Genomic DNA, 6,328 nt, shown 5'->3' with positions numbered 1-6,328 from the left:
CAGTGGGGAAGGTCCTATTTAATTTCAGGTCTTTTTATGACACCTTTATCCATTGAGCTGAACAAGGGAAGGCAGTTGATGTAATCCTTGAGGATTTCAGTAGAGCTTTTGATACTATTTCTCCAGCACCCTTCTGCACAGAAATTCCTGCATACGGCTAGACAGAAAGAGAACCTGGTGTGTTTTAATACAAGAAGAAGTTTACAGAGCAGCAGCCATGGATTGAGATAAGGAGTTCACAGATCAGCAGCTATGGAGCAGGATAAATTGCATGAGAACCAAGGACATCTCTAGGAAAAGAATGAATGGGTCGTGGCTTTGAAGGGGGGTTATAGGGCTGTTATTGCAGTAGCTTTCCTCCAATTAGCGTGTGTGATTTTTGGACGCCCTTGTCTGTCTCCTATAATAGCATGGCTTTTTGGGCAATAAATTGATGCAGCTATATGTAACCATTTTGGTGTTTGTCTTTTTGTCCCAGCACGCTGACATTTTGCTATTCAGGTTCACCAGCAGTGGTGGGTGAGCAGTTGGCCAGTAGTTCTGTCCCAAAGGATTATAGTCAGTGGGTTCCATCAGGCTGGTAGATCGTCACTGTCAGAGTTCCCCAGGGTTCCATTTTAGGGCCACTTTCCTTTCATGTTTATGCAGATGACTTGCATGCAGGACTAGAAGAAGTTCTGAGCAAGTCTGCTGATGAGACCAGATGATGAGGTGCTGTTGCCTCCACTGAGGGTGGAGAGGACTTGCAGAGAGATGTGGACAAGTCAGAGAAGTGGGTACCAGTTGGTACTAAGCACCAAGTGCATAACGCATAACAAGAGCAAGTGCTTGATTGTGCACCTGGGTATGGGCAACACTGGACATACACACTGACTGGATATGGGACACATGAGAGAGGTCTGACTGAAAAGGATTGGGGGTCATTGTCAACATAAAATTTTAAGTGAGTCAGCAGTGTGCCCAGGCAGCCAGGAAGGCCAACGGTCCCCTAGAGTGCATCAGGCAATTTATTGCCAGCTGGGTGAGGGAAAGGGTTGCCCCTCTTTGCTCTGCATTGCTACAGTCTCACCTGGAACACTGGGTGCACTTCTGGGCAATACAGAATATAAAGGACATCGAACTATGGGAGAGTGTGCACAGGAGGGCTCTGGAACTCAGAGATCTGAAGTTCAGAGTTTCATTGGGATTGACTGCTTGTTCAGACTGGGCCCTTCTCACACACCACATCCTGCGATGAGACGCAGGGCACATGTGGGATATGAACTTAACAGCATCCTTGCACCACCATGCAGAGCCTGGGATCTTCCGTTCCCATGTCTTTCACTTAACATCATATAGACTTCCAACACACTGCCCCAGGAAGTGCCCTGAGCCAAATGAGAGACAGGATCTCCCTACCTCTGGTCTTGCAATCAGGGCTTGACCTGTCTGCTTCATAAGGCAAAGGAGAAGATTCTTAGCATGCTAGTGCCTTTGCTTCACTGTAGTCATGGCTTCCAATTATCTGCTCTAACTAGTGCTTTGGGAAGCTTACTTGGTAATGGCACTCACAGGGCCGATTAATACTCCAAAAAATTTCACTGTTACTTTCATAGTTTCATAGTTTCGTGCGGGTTGGAAGGGACCTTATAGATCATCGAGTCCAGCCCCCGGAATTCGAGCCTCTGTGTAGCAGAGCGGCACTTCTACCACTTGCGCCACAGGGGGGATTCGAACTCCGGGCCCCAGTGTTGCAAGGCGGCGTCTTTAACCACTGCGCCTCCGGGGCACAGTGGCCTTTGTCTTCTTCTGCCTTTGTCTTGTTAAGCACTTTGTGAAAACTTCTCTCTGCAATGGAGTTTGATGGACTCAGCAGCAAATGCGCCCTGGGACCCATTCTAACATAAAGAGCATCTTGTGCCTTGTGCCTTCCTGTTATCTATTTCAGGTTATCAGAACTTATTCAGCAAAATGCAGGGATATCTGGAGAGAGCTTAAAGAGAAAGAATCCAGCTAAGTAAAAGTAAAAGTCTATTTTGAAACATTTTTAGGTATCTTATAACATATTCAGCGAATCTGGTTCCATGTTTACATGAGCTCTTGGAGTGAGAAAATGGAAATTAGGTAGGAAAGAATTTAAATACATTTTTATTTATAAGTTAAATAACTTTTTTTTTTGCACATTCCTATATCTCACATAATCAAACAGATGAAGATGCATAAAACATAAAGAACCATCACTGGGAATCCTACGAGGAAGTTGTGCATTTTATGGAAATTGGAATATTGTGTATTGCAACACATTCCTGAGAGCGTGCTTGATCTCCCTGTTCCTCATACTGTAGATTATAAGGTTCAGTGTTAGAGGAACCACTGCATACTGAAGTGCCACTGTCAGATCCAGGAGTGTGAAGGAAGTGGGCGGGGGCTTCAGGTAGGCAAAAAAAGCAGTGATGAGAAACAGAAAGGCCATGGCCAGGTGAGGGAGGCACGTGGAGAAAGTTTTGTGCCGTCCCTGCTCAGAGGGCATCCTCAGCACAGCCATGAAGATCTGCACATAGGACACCACTATGAAAACAAAGCAAGCAAAGAATGAACTGGCACTAAAAATGAGAAACACAACTTCCCTGAGATTTGATTCTGAGCAGGAGAGCTTGAGGATCTGGGGGATTTCACAGAAAAACTGACTGACAACATTGCCTTGGCAGAGAGGCAGTGAAAACGTACTGGCAGTGTGCAGCAGGGAATGGAGAACCCCAGTGCCCCAGGCAGCTGCTGCTATTGTGGCACAAGCTCTGCTGTCCATCAAGGTCTTGTAGTGCAGGGGCTTGCAGATGGCAATGTAGCGGTCATAGGACATGATGGCGAGAAAGGAATACTCTGCTGAGAGGAAAAAGAGAAAGAAAAAGAGCTGTGCAGCACATCCTCCATAGGAGATGGCCCTGGTGTCCCAGAGGGTGTTGGGCATGGCTTTGGAGAGAGTGGTGGAGATGCAGCCCGGGTCGCGGAGGGCCAGGTTGAGGAGGAAGAAGTACATGGGGGTGTGCAGGCGGCAGTCGCAGGCTATGGCTGTGCTGATGAGGCCGTTGCCCAGGAGGGAAGCCAGGTAGATGCCCAGGAAGAGCCAGAAGTGCAGGAGCTGCAGTTGCTGCGTGTCTGCCAATGGCAGCAAGAGGAACTCGCTGATGTAGCTGCTGTTGGGCATCTGCTGTTGTTGGGCTTGGAGTCCTGTTCAGAGTGCAGAAGATAATGACAAGTCCAGACCATTCTCAGAGACACTCCTCCTGCTATAATATGAAATGTTTTCATTCTCCTACAACAGTGTACACTTAGCACCATTACTTACATTTCATTTCATATCGTTCAGCATTCCTTAAGCAAAAGCAGCACATGGAACTTTAACCTTCCTCTTCTTTTCTTATCCCGCCTCCCTGGATATTTTCATGTGTTTCATGTCTCATATCTTTACCCCAGCTGCTCTTAGAGCCCCAACCACAGCCTCTGGGCTATTCAGTTTCAGTTAGAAAAAGCTGCCTGTTTGAAGGATAAGTGAATTATTCATGCCTACAGAAAATAATGATAATTACAACTGGTTCCAACTTCTGAGAAAGGGGGGTCTGGAAGCACATCATGTGTGACTGTTTACAAAACAAGCAATTGATTGATGAAAAATTCTCAGATCCCTGATAGCTCCTTTTAGATTTCTGTTTCCAATCCTCTTTTCCTCAGAACAGGAAATGGAAACCTCCTGCTGTGGCTCTCCTCTTGCAAAGCACCCTTACAAACACTCCGTTTTGCAGTGAAGCTGTGATCCCCCTGCCCCAGGCAGCAGCTGTGGCAGCACAAGCCCTGACGGGGGGCTCCTTCCCCCCCCACGTCTCCCCGCAGTGCCCTGGGCAGCTCCCCGAGCAGGCTGAGTGCTGATCCTGGCAGGCGGCAGAGTCCCAAACCCGGCACACAGCCCCTGGGTCACAGCAGGGACCCTGCTCTGCAGGACAGCCCTGGGCACCCGCCTGCAACCCCGACTGCACAACCTGCAGTCGTGCTGGGACAAGCAGCCCTCAGGGCTGTGCTCTGACGCTGCAGCACAGAAGCCCTCAGCTGGAGCAGAAGGCTTTTTCTACTGTAAAGAAACATGCAGTGCCTGAAGCCAGATCTGCTATTGGATGTCCCAGATTTAGTTAACCCTCTATGAATAGCATCTGCATTACCTACTGCAGGGGTCTTACTGTGTCATGATCAGTGAGCAATGTTCCTGCAGTGAGCTCACAGCCCGCTCACACTGCACACATCCTGTAAGCTCTCTCCAATTTCTCTCTTCTTTTTCTGTCACCTTCAGGCTGTGCTGTGCACAAGAGCTGCTCCTGGGCACAGCTGTCTCTCTACTGCACAATCCACTTTTATGAGCTCCCTGTGTCCCAGGAGCATGGCCCAGATCAACAGCAGATGATTTCATTTTTATCTTTCCCACTCATCTCCCCTGAGACGTGCCTGTGTCCTCATGGCCATCAGCTACTGAGAGGCAACAGTATCATAACTGTTCTTTGAAATCTGCTCCATTATCCTCCAGTCAATTTTTAACATGGATCCTACCAGAGAGTTTTTGATGAAACAAAAAGTGCACCCAGAGAAGGATAAGGAGGGTTGGACTTGCCTTGTGCAGGGCAGTGATCCAAAAGAGACAGTGCAGGTAACTCATCCCCAGATAGAAATCAAGGGGATGAAATGGAATGCAGCTCCCCACAGACGCAAAGGAGCTGGGATTTCTCTGGTTCAGCTCAGATGTTCACAAGTAGTTTTACTGTGCTGCTTTAATACCTTCTATAAACAGAACTATAAACAAATAAACAGTAAATATCTGCTGGATTCTTTCTCTATATGCTCTCTCCAAATATCTCTCCAATTTGCTGAACAAGTTCTGAAAACCTGAAATAGATAACAGGAAGGCACAATGCACAAGAGGTTCTTTAGGTTATAATGGACCCCAGGGCGCATTTGCTTCTGAGTCCGTCAACCTCCAGTGCAAAGAGAAGTTTGCACAAAGAACTCAGCAAGACAAAGTCAGAAGTAACAGTGAAGATTCTTGGAGTACTCATGGGCCCATTGAGGGCCATTAGCAAGCAAGCTTCCCAAGGCACTAGTTAGAGCAGATAATTGGAAGCCATGTCTACAGTCAGGCAAAGACACTGGCATGGTGGCTCTGATGCTAAGAAAATCCTTCTTTGTCTTAAGAAGCAAACAGGACAAGCCCTGATTCCCAGACCCTTGGCAGGGAGATCTTGTCTCTCATGTTGGCTCAGGGCCCTTCCTGGGGCAGTGGGATGGAGGTCTGTATGATGTTAAATGAAAGACATGGGGACAGAAGATGCCAGGCTCTGCATGGGGTGAGAGAACGCTGTCAAGTTCGTGTCCCATGTGTGTCCTGTGTCTCATAGCAGGATGTGAGATGTGAGAAGGGCCCCATCTGAACAAGCAGTCAATCACAGTGAAACTCTGAACTTCAGATCTCTGAGTTCCAGTGTCCTCCTGTGCACACTCTCCCATAGTTTGTTGCACTTTATCTTCTGCGGTGCCCAGAAATGCACCCAGTGTTCCAGGTGAGGCTGTATCAATGCAGAGCAGACAGGGACGACCCTTTCCCTCACCCAGCTGGCAATAACTTGCTTGATGCACTCCAGGGGAGCGTTGGCCTTCCTGGCAACTGTCATGACCCTTAACTTACTTAGATGCAATTGAAATGAGAGCCCAGATCATACTAAGATGTCATCATTGAAAGAACGTAGGTGTGCCATAGCTTTGAAATGCCTTGAACTCCAGAGTATGCCAGAGATGGAGCAGAGCATAAGATTTGCCTCTTCTGTAGTGAGCTCATCCATTTGGTAAGCAGTATAACACTACATGCTACATGGGGACAGTGTCTCTGCTCTGCACTGCTTGCAGGGGAATGGAGCGGGGGGTTGCTCTCATGTCAGTGCAGATAAACTCACTTTCTCTTTAACCTTTTTTCCTCTGTAAACGATTCCACTATTTGTACCCTCAGATAAACTTCCACATTCCCTCAACTACACCTCCATATGCCAATGACAATTAAGCTTTCTTATACCATCAAAACAGTTTGTCAAACAATACAGTTCTTCAGTTCCCATAAACACCCTTAATACCATATATCTTTCTATTAACAGTTTGTATTCTTCAGTTATAAACACCTTGCCACAGAACCAGCAATGATTGGCCCCCCTCCCTCTCACACTTCCTCACAGGCAGAACCATAGTATTACATAAATGTGTTGACACTCATTAAATAGGATAATATAAAAGGCTTTTCAAATTATGTTAAGAATAAAATGAA

The sequence above is a fragment of the Coturnix japonica genome, chromosome W, assembly GCF_054131305.1.
Source record: "Coturnix japonica strain WE chromosome W, WE-NBRP24, whole genome shotgun sequence".
Classification (NCBI taxonomy): Eukaryota; Metazoa; Chordata; class Aves; order Galliformes; family Phasianidae; genus Coturnix; species Coturnix japonica.
The sequence above is the reverse complement of the archived record's forward strand: the minus strand, read 5'-3'. Positions refer to the sequence as shown.